Genomic DNA, 25276 nt, shown 5'->3' with positions numbered 1-25276 from the left:
CTCAGGGTCGGAGGCGACCAAGAAGATTCCCAGAGAAGGAAAGAGCTCAACCATCCCTTCTCGTTTCAAGGGAGCCCAATGATCCGTGTCACAGGGATGTGCTGAGGCCCGGACTCTAAGTCCCCAAACCTGAGAAGCTCTCTATGGCAAGAGGGCCACTTTCAACCATTGCTGGACGCTCATGGAAATAGGCGCCACTGGAATTTTGTGGTGTGCATGACATAGACTCTTCCATTTCCCCAACAACACGCTTTTTCTGATGCTACCCTGGGTACTTGTGGCCATTCGAGTGAGATGCTGGACATACCTCCTAATGAATGGAGCGAAAGAGTAGCTCTTTGGATGAAGGACTTCCTCACGTCGCAGACAAAGTTCTGTTGCAATCTGGAAAATGTCAAGACAACCTGGAAGCACCCAAGAGCAGAGTTAGAGCCTCCACGTGCACCGCCACGCAGCGCCAGCACTGGTGCCTGAGAAGCTGTGTCTCTCTGGGGGCTTCCATGTGCCAGCTGTGGGGCTGGAGCAAGGCCCGCCGGGAAGGGAAGCCTCAGCTCAGCCCCCTCCCATCTCAGTGGTCCAGGAGCCCTTGTGCCCTAAGGATGCTGCTTCACTTCTTGGGATGCCCTTGTGACATGAGTTGTCAGGATAATGGAAGGAGAGGAACAGAAGGAGGTGACATTCCGGAGCGGTTAGAAGCGGAGGAGGGGAGAGGGAAGGAGAAAAGGGAGGAGGAAGAAAAAAGAAAGGAGGAAGGTTTTCAAGGGATATGGGGAATCATAGAATCATAGAATAGCAGAGCCGGAAGGGGCCTACAAGGCCATCGAGTCCAACCCCCTGCTCAGTGCAGGAATCCACCCTAAAGCATCGCTGACAGAGGGTTGTCCAGCTGCCTCTTGAAGGCCTCTAGTGTGGGAGAGCCCACAACCTCCCTAGGTAACTGATTCCATTGTCGTACTGCTCTAACAGTCAGGAAGTTTTTCCTGATGTCCAGCTGGAATCTGGCTTCCTCTAACTTGAGCCCGTTATTCCGTGTCCTGCACTCTGGGAGGATCGAGAAGAGATCCTGGCCCTCCTCTGTGTGACAACCTTTTAAGTATTTGAAGAGGGCTCTCATGTCTCCCCTCCATCTTCTCTTCCCCAGGCTAAACATGCCCAGTTCACAGAAGGAAGAGAAGGAAGGGAAGGAAGGAAGGAAGGAAGAGAAGGAAAAGAAGGCGATGTGGGACAGAATGGCTGTAAGGAGCAGGGAGTTGGGCAGCCGGCCACGGTGAGCAGCATTTCAATGCGCAGGGCCTGACAGGGACGGCTGAGCCGTTATTTAGGAGTTGAGATAACTCAGGGACTCACAGGGTGTTAATGGTTAAGTTGTTACTAATAAATACTTAAGTTTTCTAAAAAGAAGGGCTTCCGTGTTTTACTAAGTCCTGGTGCCTCACCCAGATTCCTTACTTACGGTCACACCCTTTTCACAAATTCTTATATTCCTGCAAAGCTACATCTAGAGTCAAGTAGAACTACAAATAAAACCAAGTCCAAATGGGCAATCATGCACCCCGCCCACCATTAGGGATGGAACAACGTGGCAAATGAATGCCGTTGGTATGGTAATACATTTCCAGAGTGGTTGCAGCCAGGTTAAGTCTGTGGCAGCAAAACCAACAAAGACTCTTGAGCCACCTGAAAGATAGTTATTGTGGACACTACATCATGCATTTGAGGAAGTGGACAAGTGTCTGTGAAAGCTTACACCAGAATAAATTTGTTGCTCTGTTAGGTGCCATGAGACACTTTGTTGTTTGCAATTTGTAAACACACCATGAATTTCTCTGCATGCCTCTGTATTTCACCTGCGGAAGAATTCCCATTTGCCCCATCTTGATACAGGCATTTCCCACCCAGTTCTGTCTCCCAGCATTGCCAGTCCTTTCTGCCGTGTCCCTCTGCCAATGCTGTCACCCAGCAGTTCCTGCTGGCAAGTCCCCCACCATCTGCCCAGCCCCATACCAGATGGGATAGGGGCTGCTTCCCCTCCAAGCATCAAGCACCCGCTAAGCAGTGGCTTCAGGAAAGACTCTTCTCCCAAAGAGAACATGAAAAGCCGCCTTACCTTCGTGGGATGGTCGGTGTGTGTAGCAAGGCTGAGGAGGGTGAGCATAATATATCCTCTGAAGGGCAAGTGGGCAGGCAAAGGAAATCTCCCAGAGTCTCCAGATCGGAGGAGGAGGGGGTGGAGGAGGAGGAAACCACGGCAGGCCATCCCCCACCCTCATCTGTGCAGAGGATGCTGCGTACACATGGTTAAAAACAAGAAAAGAAGAAAAACGGAAAGAAACAGGAATTGAATCACCAGAAAAGAAGCCAACAGAGAGAACTTTGCCACTCTGCTGCTCTCCCTCCTCATGGCTCTTTGAAGCAGACGTGGACTGGACGTGCCACCAGCGCCCATGGAGCAGGGCTGCAGAACTGCATGGGCGTGGGGAGCCAGGTGGCCCCCTCCCAGCAGGCCAGGTGGAGTCAGGGCCATGATCCTGGCCCCAGCGGCCTCAGCGGTCTTGCCTTTGCTGTGATTTCCCCTTTGCACAGGAAGGAGGCCTGGGATGCCACGGTCTGTGGAGAAAGCCCAGGCTGCCCCACATCCTATATCTCTGATCTGAGATGGAAGAGAGCAGCGAGGATGTGGAGATGCAGCCTGTGCATAGGGACTTGCTGGCACACGGGGAACAGAGTCCCTCCTTCCTCCGAGCAGGGGAGTCCTGCTGCCATCTCTCTCCCATCTCAAGATTGGAGGAATCAGTGCGGATGTGGGGTGTTGTTGGGACTCAGCCATGTGCAAAAGACCTGCTGCCGCTTGGGCCCAGCACGGCTGAGTCACGCCCACAGTGCCCAACGTTTAGTCTGGGATCACAGGCCATGGCGGGGATGCTCCCAAGGGCACTCCTCCACAGGGTGGGCCTTGGAGATCAAGCCCCACCCCCTGGGGACCCCCAAGAGGCAGCAGCATGGGCCGGGTTGGGCTGCCTCACGGGCCAGAGGTTCTGCACCCTATGCTGGGGGAAGAAGTAACCCGCATGGCCACCAGCATTGCCCTTCTAAAGTGGCCCTAAGAAGAGCCCTGATGCTGGATCAGACCCCTTAAGGGTCCATCTAGTCCAGCACTCTGTTCACACCATGGCCAACCTGCCATCAGCCAGGGATGAACAAGGCAGGATCTGGTGCAACAGCACCCTCCCACCCATGTTCCCCAGCAACTGGTGCACACAGGCTTACTGCCTCGAATACTGGAGATGGCACACAACCATCAGGGTTAGTAGCCATTAATATTTATTTATTTATTTATTTATTGCATTTCTATACCACCCAATGGGAGCCTCGTGTGGCGCAGAGTGGTAAGCGGCAGTTACTACAGCTGAAACTCTCCCCACGACCTGAGTTCGATCCCAGCAGAAGCTGGTTCTCAGGCAGCCGGCTCAGGTCGACTCAGCCTTCCATCCTTCTGAGGTTGGTAAAATGAGTACCCAGCTAGCTGGGGGAAAGGTAGCCTTGACTGGGGAAGGCAATGGCAAACCACCCCGCTACAAAGTCTGCCAAGAAAATGTCAGCGAAAGCAGGCGTCCCTCTAGGAGTCAGCAATGACTCAAATGCTTGCAGGAGAGGTTCCTTTCCTTCCTTTCCATACCACCCAATAGCCAGAGCTCTCTGGGCGGTTCACAAAAATTAAAAACATTCAATGTATAAAACAACAGTATAAAACCATAATATAAAATACAATATAAAAATTCAACCAGATAAAAACAGCAGCAATGCAAAATTACAAGTTTAAAACACCTGTTAAAAATTATGTATAGACTGTTAAAATGCTGGGAGAATAAAAAGGTCTTCACCTCCTAGAGGAGCCTTCCTGGAGGCTTCTCCTCCAGGAATTTATCCAACGCCCTTTTCAAGCCATCCAAATAGGTGGCCATCACTACGTCCTGTGGCAATGAGTTCCATAATTTAACTATGCGCTGTGTGAAGAAGTCCTTCCTTTTATTTGTCCTGAATCTCCCACCAATCTGCCCCACTGGGTTCTAGTATTTTGAGAGAGGGAGAAAAATGTCTCCATACTATGCATAATTTTGTACACCTCTATCATGTCTCCCCTTAGTCTCCTTTTTTCCAAGCTAAACAATCCCAGCTGCTGTAACCTTCCCTCGTAGGGGAGATGCTCCAGCCCCTTAATCATTTTAGTTGCCCTTTTCTGCCCTTTTTCCAGCTCTATAATATCCTTTTTTAGGTGTGGTCACACCATAGATTGGGAATAAGGGCAGTCTGATACTGCCTGTTTAATTCTCAGCTCCTTTTCTTATAATGCCTAACATGGAGCTTGCCTTCTTCACAGCGGCCGCACAGTTGGGTGGACACTTTCATCCATCTGTCTACCACAACCCCAAGATCTATTTCCTGGTAGGATCCCATCAGGTTATACTTGAAGTTGGGTTTTTTTGCCCCAACGTGCATCACCTTGCATGGATCTGCAGATGCCTCAGAGCAGCTTCCCCCCCTCCCCAACCACTATGGGGCCAGATCATGGGGCCTCCGAGGGCCTTCTCCCATGTGCCACAAAGGGCTTGCCATCCGTGGCATCTCTCCTTCCATGTAGCCCCATGGTTTCCGTGTCAAGCAGTTGTGGCCACTTGGGGATCTGGTGGAGAACTTTGCTCAACACTCCCGAGGTCAAAGGACAAGATGGAGCTTTGCTCCGGTTCCCCAAGCGTCTTCATGGACTTGCTGAATGCAAAATAGTTTTTGAACAATGAGACAGTGAGGGGACATGATAGATGTGTACAAAATTATGCAGGGTTTGGAGAAAGTGTATACAAAGAAGTTTTCCTTCCTCTAACAGAACCCAAAGGAGTATCCCATGTATGGGAAACAAACAGAATGAACTTGAAATCTTAATACATGAAGGCAAATACGACTTGATAGGTATAACTGAAACTTGGTGGGACGACTCCCATGAGTGGAATACAGCAATTGAAGGATGATATAACTTGTTCAAAAAGAACAGAGGATATAGAAACAGAGGTGGAGTTGCACTATATGTTAAAAAAATACCTATCCTTGCACAGAAATACAGGAGGATGAGCCTGGGAGCTGCATTGAGAGCATCTAGATTAAAATAAATGGGGCAAGGAATAAAACAAACATGATAGTCAGAGTCTACTACCGACCACCCAATCAAGGAGAAGTCGAGGATGAAGCTTTTGATAAGCAAATTGCCAATGTTTCAAGGCAGTGTGATATAGTAGTGATGGGGGACTTCAATTATCCTGATATCTGCTGCGGGACAAATTCTGCCAAAAGTGCCCCCTTTTGTACCATATGGTGTACAGAGGCATGCTGCCTCTGATACAGGAGGTAGCCCATAGCCATCAGGACTAGTAGCCATTAATAGCTCTGTCCTCCTTGAACCACTGTATCCTGTGGAAGTGAGTTCCATAGTTTAACTATGCGCTATGTGAAGAAGTCCTTCCTTTTATCTGTCCTGAAGCCCCCACCAGTCAGCTTCATGGGATGGCCCCTTTGGGTTCTAGTATTATGGGAGAGAGACTTCACTTACTCACCTTTTCTGTTAAGTTGAACAGTCCCAGCTATTGTAACCTTTCCTTATGGGGGAGTTGCTACAACCCCTTAATAATTTTAGTTGTCCTTTTCTGCATTTTTTTTTTTACCTCTGCAATATCCTTTTTGAGGTGCGATAGCCAGACCTGTTCACAGTGTTCCAAGTGTGGTCACACGATAGAGTTGTATAAGGGCAGTATGATACTGGCAGTTTTATTTTCAATTCCTTTCCTGATTAGGCCTAATATGGAATTTGTCTTTTTCACAGCAGTCATTCACTGGGTGGACATTTTCTTCAAGCTGTCAACCACAACGTCAAGCTCTCTTGGTCAGTAATTGCTAGCTCAAATCCCATCAGTGTATATGTGAAGTTGGGATTTTTTTGCCCTAACGTGCATCACTTTACACTTGCTTACATTAAACTGCATTTTGATGCCCATTCTCCCAATTTGGAGAGATCCTTTTGGAACTCTGCCTAATCCCTTTTCATTTTAGCCACCCTAAAAATTTGCTGCCATGAACAAATCTGGCCACTTTACTGGACACTTGTTCATTTGTGAACAAGGTGAAAAGCATTGGTCTCAATTCAGATCACTGTGGGACCCCATTGTTTGCAGTCCTCCACTGGGAGAAGTTACCATTTATTCCTACTCTCTCCTTTCTGCTTTTATTTATTTATTTATTTATTTATTTATTTAATTAATTAATTTATATACTGGCCCAAAGCCGAAGCTCTCTGGGCGGTTTAACCAGTTGTAGCAGCGTATGCATTGTAGTGGGTAGAACTGATAATAATTTATTGGATTTGTAGGTGTGACAAGTTCTGTATGTCTGTGTTGATGGAATATATCCTTGGAAATGGAGGAAGGCCACCACAAACAGGTCAGTCAAGTGCTGGAAGCAGCACGTAGCTTAGCTTAGCTTAGCTTAGCAAGGAGACCTCCGCTCAGCTGTTGCTAGCTTCAGTGGAAGACCTGGCTACATTGAGAAAAATGGGAATGGTGGCATGACCAGGCCCGAAACTAAGGATGAGGTCATTGACACCATGACATGTATAAAAGGCCAGGGTTTCATCAGCTTGACAGAGAGAGAGATCCTGGTAAAATGAGAAAACTTGCTGCTGTTTTCATTGTACTTATTTTTTATTATTATTTATTTATTATATTTCTATACCGCCCAATAGCCGGAGCTCTCTGGGCGGTTCACTTCTAGTGATTATGATGCGTGTGTATTTATGAATGTTTGTGATCTGCCTCATCTTAGGTAAAGCTTGTTGTTCCTTTAGACTGTTGAGCAATAACAATGTATTCTTTGATACCATATTTGTGTTGTCTGGCTTGAGGGAGGTTTCAGGGACCATGACCCCATGTACCTTAATTCTTGAAGCCCAGAACACTTGGTAAAGATTTGCAAATCTATCTCGTAGTCGGGTCTGTCCTTTAAAGCTGCTGTGTTCTCTCTTGATGTGGTGAATCTCAGAGACACCTGTTCAAGTTTGGGAAACAAGCTGTTACTCATTTCACTGTTGTTGTTGTTGTTGTTGTTGTTATTATTTATTGCATTTTTATACCGCCCAATAGCCGAAGCTCCCAAAGTTACTGATCCCAAAGAGAACCTCTCCTCTTATTCCATGTCTGCTCAGGAGTCTTTGGCGAGGGACTTTATCAAAAGCCTTTTGGAAGTCCAAGTAAACCATGTCCACCGCGTCACCCCTGCCTACATGTTTATTGACATTGTCAAAGAACTCTTAAAAGATTAGTGAGACAGGACTCACCTTTGTGGAAGCCGTGTTGATTCTTTTTCAGCAGGGCATGTCCTTCTATATGCTTACTTTTATCTTTAATAATGCTTTCAACCAATTTACCCTGAACACACATTAAGCTAACTGGCCTGTAATTTCCCAGATCCCTCCTGGATCCCTTTTTAAAAAAATAAGTTCCGCATTGGCCATTCTCCAGTCCTTTTGTACAGAGGTTGCGCTTAAAGACATGTTGCATGTTTTGATTAGATCAGAAATTTCACATTTGAGTTTTTAAAGAACTCTGGTATGGATACCACCTGGGTCTGGGGGTTTATTAACTTTCAATTGTCAACAAGGTTGAAAACTTCGTTTGTCACTAGTCTTTGCCTCAGGCCCCCAAACCCCCTTCCTAAAAACATCAGTCCAGACACGGGTGCCTGCTGCCCTTCAGCTTCTCTGTAATCCCCTTGTCCTCTTTTGTAGTTGTCCAAAGGTCCATCCACCTCCCTAGCTGGTTTCCTGCTTCTAATATATTTAAAGAAAACATTATTGTTGGCTTTGATCACGATGTTCTCCTTAAAATGCTTCTTTGCATCTCTTATTGTGTGCTTTGTGCAAGCTTGTGCTCCCTTTTATTTTCCTCAGTTGAGCAAGACTTCCGTTTTCTGAAGGAAGCCCTCTTTTCTACAATAGCTCCCTGATGGTGACCTCTTGGACTTGGTGCTACCTTTCCTATCCTGTGGTATATATTCTAGCAGGGCTTCAATTGTTGTAGTTTGGAGTAACCTCCAAGCATTTTGAAGGGATTTATCCTTCTTGACTCCCCCTTTCAACTTCCTTTTCACCAGTTCCCTCACTTTAAAGAAGTTTCCTCTTTTGAAGTCATCTGTGGCTCTGTCGGACTTCCTGTGCAATTTCCCCTGAAATATACAATAAATCTGATAGCACTGTCATCACTGTTTCCAGTTGGTTCAACAATGTTCACATGTTGTTCAGGTCCTGGGTGACACCACTTAGGGTTAAATCCAGGGTTGCCTCCTCACAGGGCAGTTCCATGACCAACTGTTCTAGGGCACAGTTGTTTAGGGCTTCAAGAAATTTAACCTCTTTGTCATGACTGGAACATGCATTTCTCCAGTAATTGTGGGGGTAATTGAAGTCACTAATTATTGCAACACTTCTTCGTTTGGATGCCTCCTTGATTTTCCTATCCATCTCAAGATCCCCTGACCATTCTGGTCTGGGGAATGATAGCATGTTCCTGCTAAATTACTTTCAGAACTGAGTATTGGCACCCACAGAGCTTTTGTAGAGGATTCTGCCTCTTTCAGGTTTCTAGTCTGCTTGACTCTTTGATGTAAAGAGCAACACCTCCTCCAGTACACTTTTCCTGTCCTTCCTACAGAGTTTATATCCAGAGATGACTGTATCCCACTTGGCTTCTCCATTCCATGACGTTTCCATAATGCCCACTATGTCTTTGCTCAGAGGCTTCTTGCATTAGCACAGAAACACTGATGCATGGTGTCTTTCCCCAGATGTCTCTGGCGTGTGCATCTTCTGCCATGGTTCTTGTGCCACCTTGACAAGCTATGATGTTCCACAATATGCTCATGGCCTGTTTTCTCCCCGTTTCCATTTGAGCAATTGGACATATTTTCATCTCCATCCCCTTGGGATGATTCTACCCAAACTGCCTGCTTCTCAGCTCCTGCCAGCTTTCCCCTAGGGTTCAATTTGTTCAAGGCAGATAAAAGAAAGGGCTTCGTCACATAGCACATAGTTAAGCCATGGAATGTGCTTTCACTGGATGTGGTGATGGCCACTGGCTTAGATGAGATTGAAGAAAAATTCATGAAGAATGAGGCTAACCAAGGGCTACTGGTCATGTTGGCTACCTATTACCTCCAGGATCAGAGGCAAGAGGCCTCTGCCTACCAGTTGCTGAGGAACACGACCAGCAAGGGGCAATCACTGCATTCCTGCCCTGCTTGTGGGGTCCCATGGGGGCATCTGGTTGGCTACTGCGGCAAGAGACTGCTGGACTAGAGAGGTCTTTGGCCTGATCCAGCTTCAGGGCTCTTCTTATGTCTAGACCACCTAGTGATGGAAAGTGGAAACAGACAGGTGAGTGTATTTATTTATTATTTAATTAGAATATTTATATACCGTTCCCCATTGAAAAATTTCAGAGTGGTGTACAAGATAAAATGAAAATAAAAACAGAATAAAACAGTTAAAACAAAATTTAAAAGAAGCAAAAACAGAGATCCAAAGCTGCATATTAAGGAAAGGCTTCTTGGAATAAAGATGTTTCCAGGAGTTGTCGAAAGGAGTACAAGGTTGGCACCTGCCTGACCTCCAGAGGCAGGGAATTCCACAGGAGGGGGGCCACCACGCCGAAGGCTCTTCCCCTGGTGGATTCCAATCGGAGGATGGATCTACGTGGAACCACCAGGAGCAGGCCCTCGGATGACCTCAGTGGCCGGGCAGGTTGGTAAGGGAGAAGGCGCTCTCTCAGGTGTCCTGGTCCCAAGTTTAAATGGATACTGTTGTTTTTATACTGTTTTTTATGTTTTGGATGGTTTTTAAATTTTGTATACTTTTAATGTTTACTATTTTAAATTGTTGTAAACTGCCCAGAGAGCTTCAGCTGTGGGGCGGTATATAAATGTAATAAAATAAATAAATAAATAAATAAATAAATGTTCTTTAGGGCTTTGTACACAAGTACAAGAACCTTAAACTTGGCCCAGTAGCGAATAGGCAGCCAGTGCAGTTCCCTCAGCAGAGGAGTTACATGCTGGAAAGGGGCAGCTCCAGACAACAGCCGAGCTGCAGCATTCCGCACTAGCTCCAGCTTCCGGAGCAGCTTCAAGGGCAGCCCCACATAGAGCGTGATGCAGAGGTAGAAAAGCTCAAACTCAGGACCCGGGCCCATCCTGATCGGAGCTGGAAGGATCAGCACCAGTTTCTCTGGCCTTTATGCAACACTGACATGATTTAAATAAGGTGGTTATTGGTGCTTATTGTCTTTAAAATGACACAATACAACCACAGTAAACGTGGTTAGAAGTCATTGAAATCAGTGGGAAGAGCAGGAAAGGGCCCCTTGTGGCCCTCCAGAGAGCTTGGCCTACAACTCCCGTCGGTCACGGCCAGCATAGCCAGTGGTAAGGAAAGATGAGAGTTGCAGGCCAAAACATCTGGTGGCACAAGGGCCCCGCCCCTGGCTTAAAGACTGACCATTTATTATGGCTAAAGCTTTCATGGACTGGAGGCCACTTCAATGCATGCATGTATGCATGAAGTGTGCTAAGGTATGGGAATGCATGTGTGCGTGCACACACACACCCATGGTTGCAAGGTGGAGGGAATTGTAAATGGGAGGTCAACCGGGAAATTAACTCAGGAAATAGAGGCAGTGGTACCTAGAGGCTGGCTGGCCCTCCCTCCCTTGGGAGCAACAGGACAAGCCTGGTATCTGGGGCAGGGGGCAGCTCAAGTCCAACCCCATGCTCTGTAGACAGCCAAGGCAAGAAGGAAGGCTGGGTCACCACCTTCCACCTGCTCTGGATCAGTGGCCAATGATGGAAGCCCAAACAGAAGGGGAGGAAAAGGGCCATGGATTTTCGTGGTCACAGCACTGGGCGCTTGGCTGCTGTGGGCAATGACCATGTTCCCCAGCTGTTGCTACATACTACAGTTGGGTGAAATGGACATGGTTGGAGGTGGGGGTTGAAGGGGGATTAGGCTCAGGAGTCAGGCCCCAAGATAGGGACACAAGGGAGAGACAGCTGCACCCCAAATCCTTAGCAGATATGACAACAGCAGGAATTTTGAACCCCTCACCCTTCTGTGGTGGATCAGCGAGACTAGACCAGTTCAGCTCATGGAACCCTGGTTGGCTCTCTGCTGGGTAGACCAGACCTTCATCCTGGGGCTGGGCCTCCAGAACAGCGGTGGGAGGAAGGTGGCTTGCCAGACATTTGAGACTCCCCATATTCTTGCCCAGCGGCCAGGCCAGCTGGGGCATCTTGCAGGTGAGGTCCAAAACATCTGGGAATCTTCCTTCTGCCCTGCCTGCTCTAGGGGCCATTGGAGTCTGTATACTAAAGCCCAGAGAGAATGGGAAGCAAACAGAACAAACTTGAACTCTTAATACATGAAGGCAAATAGGCATAACGGAAACTTGGTGGGATGACTCCCATGAGTGGAATATAGCAATTGAAGGATATAACTTGTTCAAAAAGAACAGAAGAAATAGAAAGGGAGGTGGAGTTGCACTATATGTTAAAAATACCTATCCCTGCACAGAAATACAGGCGGATGAGCCTGGGAGCCCCATCGAGAGCATCTGGATTAAAATAAATGGGGCAAGGAATAAAAAGAACATGATAATCAGAGTCTACTACAGACCACCCAATCAAGGAAAAGACAATCTCACTTTGGATCCAGATCTGAAGTGGATTGGCCTGGGCCAGAAGCACCCTGAGTCAAATCAGAGCCGATTTGAAACCCCAAATTGTCCCCCAAAGCAAATTGGGTGGGTGTGTGTGGCGTTACACCCCACAAGTCAGTTCCCAAATGTATGTCTGCAGTTTGTAAGTCTGTGGGTTTTAGAATGTTGGCTTGAGTGGGCGGAGTTAGAATGTCTTGGGAGGGGGAGGAGTGATATATAAGGGAAGGACTGAGGGAATTGAGGGGGACTTTTAGGTGCTCTTAGAGTCTTTACTGCTCTCTGTGTTTAGAGTACTTAAGTTCTGGGAATTTTGAGGGTCAGTGTAGAGAGTGGTGTCTTTAGAGTGTGGTGTGCATGTAGTTGATGTATATTAATCAATACTGACAATAAAAGAAGTTCAAGATTGATTGTGTGAGAAAAAGGAAAGCGCGTATGTGAATGAGTGAAAGGATTGGATGAAAGGTTTCAAAAAGGTTTTTAAATGTTGTTATTTGAAACAAAGCTTGTGAACTTTTAAAAATAAATTTTGATTGTTTTGTTTTTAACTACCATAAAAATCCCACGTGTCTGTTTGGCATTTATCATCTGAAGTTTACTCATTTAACACCCACTCTGTCAATAATTCTCCTCAGCACATATAACTCACAGTGTTTCATTTTATATATTAAAATCCTTCTCCATTTTAACCCCTTTCTCCACATAGTTTGGAGGAAGGTGGTTCTTATCCCTTGCTTCAGGTGTATCAAGCGGTGGTGCTTGGCTTGAGCAGGGAGCAGCCTCGGCCGGGTCTGGTGTTCAGAGCCTGTGTCGTGGCAGTGGGTCCATGCAGAACCCTACTATCTCTGGTTAGAAGTAACACAGAGACTTCCCTGCAGCACCCCCCCCTCCTCTAATGGGCATGGATTGTGGCAGAATGTTATTTGTTCATGGGGTTTCTGGTGGGGGGTGGTCCCAGAGCTCCCACCAAAAACCCCCACCCTGCCCACCGGTTACAAGCTTCAGAGGACCCTTGGTGCTATCAGGGCTCCTTGAGGTTCCCTTAGCTCCTCCTCCTCCTCCTCCTTGCTCTGGGACACTCCTGTGAGTGAGCCAGCCGAGGGGCCACCCCACTGCTGCTCGCGCTTTGGGGCTTGGCGTTTGCCAGAAGAGGAAGCTGTGGTAGGAACCAGTGAGTGGCTGGGGGGATTCCCTTTGAGCTGGGAAAGCCCCCAGAGCCGCTTACCCTAGCTGTGGTTCCCAAAGCTCTCTCTCTCTCTCTCTCTCTCTCTCTCTCTCTCACACACACACACACACACACACACGTACGTGGAGGCTCACAGATCTCCCCCCACAGCAGCCAGGGGCCTTTCAGCTCTCCCCAGACCAACAGGAATAAATTCATAGCTGCCTCCTCTCCACCGCCTCCTGCCCCCCTCCACCCCAGGCTAGCCCCTCCAAGGCCTCTGCTAACCTGGTCTTTCAGAAGCTGCCTTAGACGGAGACAGATGACCGTCTAAGGCAGCTTCTGAAAGGCCAGGTTAGCAGAGGCCTGTATTTTGAATTTGAACACAGAGAAACAACTAGGTTCCTTAAAAACACTTCTCTGGTGTGGAGCTGAAGGATACAGATATGTGCGTTTGAGAACACGTTTCCTTTCATTCATGATCTCTGAATCTGCTGCTGTAGTGTAATGGGTAATAGGACAGGTCTCCTGTATCTTTAACAGTAGCATTGAAGAGAGAATTTCAGCAGTTAAAGCTGCAGGAGCCCTGTCCTCTTTTGTATCTCATCACGCTAGGCAGGACTCCTGCAGCTTTAACTGTTGTGATGAACAGGGACTCTCACTAGGTGCTGCATGCATACAAAAGGCACCTGTTGAAATTCCCTTTTCTACACAACTGCTAAGGATGTAGGATCCCTGTCCTCCTTTCCATATAATCATCTTATAAGTAATCTATTACTATCTCCAAGGAATTATATTGGGGTGGGGAAGAGTATAGGATCGGTTGTAATTTACCCCAAATTATTTCTTAAAAATGTTTTTTTAATGGATTAATCTTTCTACAAGTGGTCTGCAGTACCTGTCTGGCCCAACTCCTAGCCTGCCTGTCCTAATCAGCTGGTACTGTCCAGCCTACTTAAATTAATTACTGATAATGTGCAGCATGTTTTTAATATGTACAGGTTTTTGCCAAATTTCATGGTAACTTGTGCAAGGCAGATGCTTCTATAGCTTTGACTTAAGGTGGCAGTTTAATAGTTTCAGGACATGGACTTTTTCTCTCTCATTGGTCAATAAAATAAGGAAATGTTGGAATGAAGATTTGAACTTAGATTGCATGCTATCTACTGGATAACATGTTATTTCCTTTAGTCTTCTACTCAAGGCATGCTTTTTCCAGAGTAGTCTTTGAATCATGCTGTCAAAGTGTCACTTTGTTGGAAAGAGGTCTTCTGAGTTTCCACCTACAAACATCATGCTTTCAGCATTAGACATGTGACCAAGGCCACACCCCCTTGGGGGCCGGATATGTCAAGATGGCCCCGCCTTGGGGGTGGGGGTGTTGGGGTGGGCATGCCTCCTTGAGGGCGGCCATATCGTCCTCCTTTTGGTTTCCAAAATATGGTCAGCCTAAATATGCTACTATTCTGTGATGCTATGAAATATGCTTAGGAGGCAAGGCACCATCAAATGAAGGACAGCCAGCTTGTCTGCCAGTATCTTCCCATGGCATGAAAATGCCCTGCGGCCGGGTGCAGAATGATGCCCATCCCTGCCTGACGAACAAGGAAGAGCTTGATGCTTCAGAGGGTCAGAAGACTCTTCACCCCCCAGCTCAGCATTAGCTCAACTACCAGCAGCCATCCAGGGACTGGGGCAGGAAAGGGTCTTTCCCAACACTGCTCACCCACTGGATCTCTTTTTTAAAACTGGAGGCGGCAGCAGCAGGGCTTAACCCGGGTCCCTCCTGCATCATCAAAGAGGATGTGTGTGTGTGTGTGTGTGTGTGTGTGTGTGTGTGTGTGTGTGTGTGTGTGTGTGCATTTTCCACCAATCTGTGGTCCCTCCCTCATGAGGAAGTTGCGTAGCGTCCACATCACAGGCCAAACAAGAAGATTCTATGATTCCTCACACATGAAGCAAGTGTGGGGCTGTTTAATGCAATGGGCTGTTTGGGAGATAAGTGTCAGTTATCAGATCTTGGCTTCCCGTTCATTTCTTAGTGCATTTCACAGCGCTGCTTCTGGCCTCAGACTTCCAGAGGGAGGTTGCTGACAGAGCCGTGGGTCCATAAGAGAACTGATAGTTCATTTTTTTGTTCTGAATTACCCTGAGGAAGGAACTTCTGGTCCGAAATGCGTTGGTAATTTTTAAATAAATACCGCTTCTTCGTTTTCACCCCTTTGCCTTTGGCTTGTTTGGCTTCCCTCTTGCAGCAAAGGCAAGGAGTCATCTAAAGATGATGGTGGCCAGTGTCCATGAATAACTGTGTTAGTCTTTAAGGTGCCACCAGACTCTGTTGTTGTGACCTATAAAGCTCCAAGTGCCCTGGGGCCAGGATTCCTGGCAGCCCCCTCCCCCTCCCCCTCCCCCTCCCTTTATTCCCCTGCCCATCGCCCAGTTCATCATGAGTTTGAAAGCCAAATCCTGTACATGCTTGCCTAGATGCTCTGAAAGCCTTGTGGAGGGTGCACGGTGGCATTGGTTATACCATCTGTCTGCCACTTCGCAGCCATTGTGGGGCTTTCATGCAAAGCTGTGACTTAAACAAAACAGGGACTTACCCAACTTACCCAACTAATATCCTGGAAGACAGAAACAAACTTCAAAGTGATCTTGAGAGGCTGGAGTGCTGGGCTGAAAACAACAGGATGAAATTTAATAGGGATAAATGCCAAGTTCTACATTTAGGAAACAGAAACCAAATGCACAGTTACAAGATGGGGGATGCTTGGCTCAGCAATACTACAAACGAGAAGGATCTTGGAATTGTTGTACATTGCAAGCTGAATATGAGCCAAGAGTGCGATATGGCTGCAAGAAAGGCCAATGCTATTTTGGGCTGCATTAATAGAAGTATAGCTTCCAAATCACGTGAGGTACTGGTTCATCTCTATTCGGCCCTGGTTAGGCCTCATCTAGAGTATTGGGTCCAGTTCTGGGCTCCACAATTCAAGAAGGATGCAGACAAGCTGGAGCGTGTTCAGAGGAGGGCAACCAGGATGATCAGGGGTCTGGAAACAAAGCCCTATGAAGAGAGACTGAAAGAACTGGGCATGTTTAGCCTGGAGAAGATTGAGGGGAGACATGATAGCACTCTTCAAATACTTAAAAGGTTGTCACAGAGAGGAGGGCCAGGATCTCTTCTCTATCCTCCCAGAGTGCAGGACACGGAATAACAGGCCCAAGTTAAAGGAAGCCAGATTCCAGCTGGACATCAGGAAAAACTTCCTGAGTGTTAGAGCAGTATGACAATGGAATCAGTTACCTAGGGAGGTTATGGGCTCTCCCACACTAGAGGCCTTCAAGAGGCAGCTGGACAACCATCTGTCAGGGATACTTTAGGGTGGATCCCTGCCTTGAGCAGAGGGTTGGACTCAATGGCCTTGTAGGCCCCTTCCAACTCTGCTATTCTATGATTCCCCCCAGAGTGAGGCAAGTACGGCACATCCTCTATCTATTGTCGCTCTCAGTGTCACAGAGGAGCCATGCCAATGGCCACCAGAACCCCACCACCACCACCCTGCTTCAGAGAAACCATGGGGTTTTGCTTGAGGCATTGGCAACCCGCCTTACAGCTCGAGGATGTTGACAAGGTGGTTGGACAGGTTCGTGCAACCAGGGCCGTCGAAAGCTGGTCATTATTTTTTAATCAGTTCTAAATACATAAGGACTTGAATGATTTATAAAAAGGTAATGGCAAGCACTTTTATTCAAGATGTATATAAGACATCACTTCCTCACATTCAGAAATGCTTTATGTGCTTTTCTTTGGGCAAATCCATCAACAGCAACAGAAAAATCAAGCCAATTTGCCTTGTCAATGTTAATGTTCAAAACTGTTAATCCATTCAAACATTCTTGCACCCTTGAGTAGGCCCCCTCAAAATCATAGGCCCCAGTGCCCCCCACCCCCGCCCAGCCGTGCATGCAATCACCTCCATATTGAATCCCTGACCCTCTTGGCTAATTAAACCCATCAGGGATGGAACAACTGACTGGGCCAGGGAAGTTATCAATATCTCCCTGCGAGGGGGAGCGGTCCCGGGCCGCCTGAAAGAGGCGGTAGTGAAACCACTCCTGAATAAATCTTCCCTGGAGCAGGAAAATCTTAGTAACTATAAGCTGGTGGCAAATGTTCCATTCATGGGCAAGGTCCTTCAGCAGGTGGTTGCAGGCCAGCTCCAGACACTCTGGGATGAGACCGATTATCTGCATCCATTTTAGTTGGGTTTCAGGCCTGGTTTTGGCACGGAAACAGCCTTGGTCGCCCTGTCTGATGACCTATGTCAAGAGAAAGACAGGGGGAGTGTGACTCTGTTGATTCTCCTTGATCTCTCAGCAGCTTTCGATACCATCAACCATGGTATCCAACCATGGAGCATCTGGCTGAGTTGGGAGTGGGAGCCACGGCATTGCAGTGGTTCCACTCCTGGAGGTGGTGCTTAGGGAACATTGTTCCACTTCCACCCGGTGGATTCTCCAGTATGGATGAGAAGAAATAGAGCTGCGTGTCATCACCGTACTGATGACAACGCACTCCAAAACTCTGGATCACCATACCCAACGGTTTCAAGTAAATGTTAAACAACTTGGGACACAAGACTGACCCCTGCAGGTCTTGGCCCCCATGCTGATTAACATTTACATGAAACTTTTGAGTGCAGTCATCCGGAGTTTTGGAGTGCGCTGTCATCGGTATGCTGATGACACACAGCTCTCCTTCTCCTCTTTGTCAGGTGAGGCTGTGGATGTGCTGAACAACTCAAGCCAGACAAGACTGAGATGCTGTTAGTGGGTGGTTCTTCTGACTGGATGGAGGGTGTTCAACCTGTTTAGGATGGGGTTGCACTCTCTCTGAAGGAGCAGGTTCATAGCTTGGGGGTTCTCCTGGAGCCATCTGTCACTTGAGGCTCACATGGCCTCGGTGGCACAGAGTGCCTTTTACCAACTTTGGTTGGTGGCCCAGTTACGCCCCTATCTGGACAGGGATAATCTGGCTTCAGTTGTCTATGCTCTGGTAACCTCTGAGTTAGATTACTGCAATGTGCTCTATGTGGGTCTGCCTTTGAAGATGGTTCAGAAGCTGCAGCTTGTGCAAAATACAGTGGCCAGATGCATAACAGGAACCAGGAGGGTCTAACATATAGGACTGACTCTGGCCGCCTGTATGTTTCTGAGCCCAATTCAAGGTGCTGGTTTTAACCTATAAAGCCTTACATGGCTCAGGACCACAATACCTGACAGAACGCCTCTCCCGACATGAACCTACCCATACACTATGCTCAATATCTAAGGTCCCCTGCTCCAAGGGAGGCCCAGAAGACAGCAACAAGGGAGAGGGCCTTCTCTGTAGTGGCCTCCAATTATTTTATTTATTTACTGCATTTTAATACCGCCCAATAGCCGAAGCTCCCTGGGCGGTTCACAATAATGGAATGATCTCCCCAACGAGGCCCACCAGGCACCAACATTGCGATCTTTTCAGCACCAGGTTAACCCCCCCACCCCCCAGTCATTTAGTGATGTTTGCCCTGTCCTGGACGGGGTTTGCACTCTCCCTAAAGGATCGGGTCTGTAGTTTGGGGGTGCTCTTGGATCCAGAACTGTCACTTGAGACACAAGTGAACTCAGTGGCAAAGAGCGCCTTTTATCAGCTTAGGTTGATATACCAACTACGCCCTTATCTGGACAGAGATAGCCTAGCTACAGTTATCCATACTCTGATAACCTCTCACTTGGATTACTGCAATGCGTTATATGTGGGGCTGCCTTTGAAAACGGTCCGGAAGCTTCAGCTGGTACAAAACAGGGCAGCCCGTTTACTAACAGGGACTGGCCGGCGAAATCACATTACGCCAGTCCTTTTCCAGCTTCACTGGCTGCCAGTCCAGGTCCAGACCTGATTCAAAGTGCTGGTATTGACATTTAAAGCCCTAAACGGTTTGGGGCCAGGTTATTTGAAGGAACGCCTCCTCCCATATGTACCTGCCCAGACCTTAAGATCATCTACAGGGGCCCTTCTCCGTGAGCCCCTGCCAAAGGAAGTGAGGCAGGTGGCTACTAGAAGGAGGGCTTTCTCCGCTGTGGCACCCCGGTTGTGGAATGAGCTCCCCAGAGAGGTCCGCCTGGCGCCTACACTGTACTGCTTTCGTCGCCAGCTGAAGACCTTTTTATTTTAACACTTAATTTTAACTTAAATTTAAATTTTACTGTTCTAACTCTGTATTTTAATCTTATATCAATTTTGTTGCATGGTTTTATCCTGGTTGTGCTTTTTATACTGTATTTTGTAATTGTGCTTTTAACATGTTGGTTGTTTTATTATGGTTTTAATTTTTGTGAACCGCCCAGAGAGCTTCGGCTACTGGGCGGTATAGAAATGTAATAAATAAATAAATAAATAAATAGCAATATGTGACAAGCTTCATCAATCCTGGATCTGTTTTTATAGTTGTTTATAAAGTTGTTCATAACTGTTTTTAGATATACGTTTCTTTGTATGTTTTTGTGCTTTTAAATTTTGTATATTGTTTTTAATTGTTTTAATCTTATGTAAACTGCCCAAAACGCTTCGGCTATGGGGCAGAATAGAAATATAATAACAACCACCTGGTGCAGTACAGGCAGCCCCTGGCCTCAAAGCAGTCGACCTGCTGCCTGTGGTGACGGATTTCCAGAAAGGCATGATAATCACACTGTGCCAAATTTCCGCAGCTGACACAAAAGCAGGAACCACCTCTGCCCCCCACCCGTAGGGTGGGGCTCATGTCATGTCATCTCCACCCACATGCAGGGCAGGAGAACCTGCTGGTCTGTGACTTAGCAGGCATATGGGCCGAAGGCCCCATTTTGACCCTCCGCCTACAACCTGAGGAACCCACCCTGCCTGCCTGGGGGCGAAAGGGGCCGGCCTTGCCTCACCCTCCCCAACCAGCCTGAATTACTTAGAAGCACCAATGGAAACCCTCTGCATCCTGCTGATTCACCAGAGAAGCAAGAGGCTGCGTCCTCGAGGAGTCAGGCTCCCTGCCACCGCCCCGCCTCCCAGTCCATTCCACCAAGGCTTTCTGCACAGGCACGGCTGGAATGCAGCCTCTGCCTGCAGCTGGAAGGAGCGCTCTCCAGGCATCCCCACACACACCCTCCATGTACCAAAGCACTCTTCTGTCCTGTGACGCCCCAAGGAGGGTATGCACAGCAGAGGAGGGAGGCAGGGGGAGGGCCAGCGCCCTGGCACCTGATCTGCCAGACAGAGGGAGGCAGCTCTACAGGAGGGAGGACTTGGGGCACCACAAAGGGCAGAAGGCAGCAGGTCCGTCCCACCCCCACCCCCATGCAACATCTGGTACCTAAGCCTCCAGTTTGCTGGAGGCGCGAGCCTTCGGCGCGAGCCAAAGGGCGAGAGCACAAGGGCTCTCGGCCTGAGGCTCTCAGCCGTGGGCGCGAAGCCGTCAAGCGGAACTGTTACCTCGGAGGAAGAACCCCAGCCTCGGTCCAGTCTTCGCTACTTCTGTTTCAGGACATGATCTCCTACATTGTTGGGTTATTATTTGGCGATGTGACTGCTTTCACATATCCTATCTGTATGCTTTTCTCTGTGCCTGCCTTCTTGCTGCTTGCTTGCTACTGGTCTTGGCCAGCCTAGTTCTGGTTAATCCTGTCCTGCGCTTGTTTTACTTCTCTGCCTACTTGCTATCGCTCTCCTCATTTCTTCTCTTAATTCCTTTCCTCTCATATCTGTTCCTTATGGCTCGTTCCAATTTCATCTCTCCCAACTTAGTTCCTATTCGGTGTCTCCCCTCTTCTCAGCTGCCTTTTTCGTGTTCCTTATGGAACTGTCGATCTGTTGCTTCTAAGGCCCCTGTCATTCAGGACTTGTTTATTTCTAGGTCTCTTCACCTCCTTGCTCTTACTGAAACCTGGCTTCCGGCCCATGATACCGCCATCTCGGCTGCCCTCTCTCTTGGAGGACTCTCTTTCTCTCACTCCAGTCGCCCAGAGGGTCGGGGTGGTGGTGTGGGTCTTTTATTATCTAGTTTGTGCCAGTTCCAGCCTCTCTCTATTCCACCTTCACATTGTTTCTCCTCCTTTGAGGCACATGTGGTGAGGCTCTTCGCTCCCCCCCAGGCTCATCCTCAAAATTTCTCTCTGATTTTGATTCGTGGCTGTCCTTTTTCCTCTCTGATAACTGTCCTACTCTTATCTTGGGTGACTTCAATATCCATGTGGATGACCCTCAAGACGCTGCAGCTCTACGATTTCGCTCCTTATCTTCCTCTTACGATCTTAAGCTCTGGTCTGAAGCACCCACACATTCCCTTGGGCACTGTCTGGATCTTGTTCTCACTCGGAACTGCTCTGTTTTGGACTTTTCTACTGCTGACTTTCCTTTGTCAGATCATCATCTAGTTTCTTTCAATATTACTCACAATCCTCCTTCTTCACGTCCCGCTTCTCGCTCTTGTCGTGACTTGCAATCTATCAACTATGAGGCTTTTTCTCAGTCTCTAGCCTCCTCTCTTCCTTCTGTCTTTTCGGCTGTCTCCTTGGACTCAGTTGTTTCCTCCTTTAATTCCTCCTTATCTTCAAATCTTGATAATCTTGCTCCATTACAACTCGGATAGTCCGCCCTTCTCAACCCCAACCGTGGCTCACCTCTTTCCTCCGCTACCTTCGCTCTTGTTCCCGGGCAGCTGAACGCCTTTGGCGTAGGACCAGGGACTGGGCGTACTTTGTCCATTACAAATTTGTACTCTCCTCTTTCTCTTCTGCCATTTCACTGGCCAAACAGCAGTACTACTCAACGTTGATCCAGTCAAATGCTAGGCATCCTCAGCGGCTCTTTGCGTCCTTCAATTCTCTTCTGAAGCCTAATCCACCATCTCTCCCTGCCTCTCTGTCTGCTAATAACTTTGCCTCTTTTTTCAATGCTAAAATCCAAACTATTCGCTCTGATCTGGCCAGCTCTGCTCCTCTTCCAGTTCCTGTTCCTCATCTGTCAGTCCCTCCTGCAAATTTCTCTGCGTTTCCTTCGGTCTCAGCTGATGAACTGTCTACAATACTGTGCTCTTCGAAGCCTTCCACTTGTTCTCGTGATCCGATCCCTTCTCGCGTCTTTATAAATCTTATTCCCACTATCCTCCCCTCCTTGCTTCATATTATTAATTTTTCTCTGTCCTTTGGTTCATTTCCTTCTGCTTTTAAACATGCTACAGTCTCTCCTATTCTCCAGAAACCTACTCTTGATAGGCTATCTCTGTCTAACTACCGACCTGTCTCTTTGTTGCCTTTTGTTTCAAAGATCCTGGAGCGTGTGGTCTACTCTCGTTGTCTTGACTTTCTGTCTAGTAACTCTGCTCTGGATCCTTTTCAATCTGGATTCCGTCCTTTACATTCCACTGAAACAGCCCTTACTAAGATCACCAATGATCTTCTTACTGCCCAGTCTAAAGGCCTTTATTCCGTTCTTATTCTCCTTGATCTAACTGCAGCCTTTGACACGGTTGATCATGATCTTCTCTTAGACTCTCTTCATGACCTTGGACTTTGTGGCTCTATCTATAACTGGTTTGCCTCCTATCTAGCGGGTCGCTCTTTCAGCGTGTTGGCTAATGGCAGCTCGTCTTCCTCTTTTCCCCTTTCAGTAGGGGTTCCGCAAGGCTCGGTGCTTGGCCCGTTGTTGTTTTCCTTATACATGTTGCCCTTGGGTAAGCTTATTCAATCTCACGGCCTTCAATATCATCTGTATGCCGATGATACACAATTATATCTCTCATCTCCGGAACTTTCTCCTGATGTTCACGATCGTATCTCGGCATGTCTTTCAGATATCTCAGCTTGGCTGCTTCATCGTCGTTTGAAATTTAATATGGCAAAGACTGAATTGCTTGTTTTTCCTCCTAAACCTTCCCCTCATCTCTCATTCTCTCTTACTGTCAATGTTACGCTTACTCCGGTCAAGGAAGCTCGTAGTCTTGGCTTTATATTTGATTCCTCACTCTCCTTTATTCCTCATATTGAGGCAGTAGCTAAATCCTATCGTTTTTTCCTGTATAATATTGCCAGGATTCGATCATTTCTGTCTGTCTCTTCTGCCAAGACTCTTGTTCATGCACTGGTTATTTCTCGGTTGGACTACTGCAACCTTCTCACTGGCCTTCCTTCTTCTCACTTCAGTCCGTTGGTCTCGGTCCACCACTCTGCCGCTAAGATCATCTTCTTGGCTCGCCGCTCTGATCATGTTACTCCACTTCTGAAATCTCTTCATTGGCTTCCAATTCACTTCAAAATCCAATATAAACTTCTTCTGTTGACCTTCAAAGCTTTTCACGGTCTAGCTCCTTCCTATCTCTCCTCTCTCATCTCACACTATTGCCCCGCTCGTGCTCTTCGTTCCTCTGATGTCATGTTTCTCACCTGCCCAAGGGTCTCTACTTCCCTTGCTCGGCTTCGTCCATTTTCTTCGGCTGCCCCTTACGCCTGGAATGCTCTTCCAGAACATCTGAGATCCACAAGTTCAATCGCAGCTTTTAAAGATCCTGTTGGGTGTTGGATAAAACACCTGTTGGGTGTTTTACTGTGGTTTTAATTTTTGTGAACCGCCCAGAGAGCTTCGGCTATTGGGCGGTATAAAAATGTAATAAATAAATAAATAAATAAATAAAGCTCAGCTAAAAACTTTTCTTTTTCCTAAAGCTTTTAAAACCTGATGTTGTTTGGACTTTATACTGTTAGTTTTACCTTACCCTGTGCCTGTTTACCCTACCCAGTGCCTGTTTGCATTCTCTTCCCCTCCTTATTGCTTTACTATGATTTTATTAAAATGTAAGCCTATGCGGCAGGGTCTTGCTATTTACTGTTTTACTCTGTACAGCACCATGTACACTGATGGTGCTATATAAATAAATAAATAAATAAATAATCTGCCTTGCTTGCCTCAGGCCTCCCTGTACTCCTGCTGCAGGGTTGGGCCCTTCGCACTTCACTGGCCAGCCTGGATCAGGCCTGGCAGAGCAAGAGCATTGTCACGCAGTACGAAAGCAACGCACATTCCTGAGAATTGCTCGCATTGAATAGGGTTATTCCCGATTACCTGTATATGCTGACTGCCGCAACCAGTAACAGAGGCACGATGCGCTCTGTGCATGTTGCGAGGTAACTGTAATGCAACGTATTCTTAGAAATGAATGACGGCTGCCACGAATCGAAGCAGCATGTAGCATTGTTTAGCAGAGATACCTTCATCTGGGCATTACTGGTGTCAGCGGCAGTCTGGGTTACACTGAGACAAATAGGAATAGCGCAAGGATTCCCGCTAAAGCATCCGTCCAAGAGGGGTAATCTAGACTGCAGTGTCTTCAGTGCAGGCTAAGAGTCCTGTTCTTTGGAGGCGGCCTTGGAGCTGACAGCTGCCTGCTTTCTTCTACACGTGGGCCTCTTGGTGCTGGCTCCAATTTGCCCAAGCCAGCTTCCGATAGCAAAGGCCATGTTGTGTATTTTCTCCCGCTCCTTGCATCAAGGGCAAATACTGGTTGGGGAGAAGATAAAGTATACTTCCTACTAAATTAAGAACGCATTTGAAACACGGAGTTTCCCAGTCGGTTTGTACTCTGTCCTAATTGCAAAATAGTGTGACTGGGAGGGAGGCTCTTTGCCAGGATGGAAAGAGCAGAAAGGGGCTGGGGTTACACACTGCCTCGGCCACGAGCCACGGAACCGTGGGGTTTGCTCTGCCATGGTGACCGTGAGGGCGCATTCAGGGAGCGTCAGTGCCTGCCGTTGAAGCCCCATCAGTGGAGACCATGGGAATTTTCCAGATGACACCAAATTGGGTGGGATAGACCTTGATAGGCTGGAGTCCTGGGCTGGAAACAACAGGATGAAATTTAAAAAGGATAAATGCCAAGTTCTACATCTAGGAAATAGAAACCAAATGCAGAGTTACAAGATGGGGGATACTTGGCTCAGCAATACTACAAACAAGAAGGATCTTGGCATTGTTGTAGATTGCAAGCTGAATATGAGCCAACAGTGTGATATGGCTGCAAGAAAGGCCAATGCTATTTTGGGCTGCATTAATAGAAGTAGAGCTTCCAAATCACGTGAGGTACTGGTTCCTCTCTAGTTCCTCTGGTTAGGCCTCATCTAGAGTATTGCATCCAGTTCTGGGCTCCACAATTCAAGGACGCAGACAAGCTGGAGCGTGTTCAGAGGAGGGCAACCTGGATGATCAGGGGTCTGGAAACAAAGCCCTATGAAGAGAGACTGA

General features: G+C 47.5%; 1 protein-coding gene across 3 annotated transcripts in view; it reads right to left on the bottom strand.

Moving 5' to 3' along the window:
• The window catches only part of LOXL3 (lysyl oxidase like 3), a 281633-nt gene that overhangs the window by 133822 nt on the left and 122535 nt on the right, over positions 1–25276 (bottom strand). The window lies entirely within an intron of this gene.

This window comes from Elgaria multicarinata, chromosome 10 (genome assembly GCF_023053635.1).
Source record: "Elgaria multicarinata webbii isolate HBS135686 ecotype San Diego chromosome 10, rElgMul1.1.pri, whole genome shotgun sequence".
Taxonomy (NCBI): Eukaryota; Metazoa; Chordata; class Lepidosauria; order Squamata; family Anguidae; genus Elgaria; species Elgaria multicarinata.
This window is presented reverse-complemented; position numbering and strand designations above follow the sequence as displayed.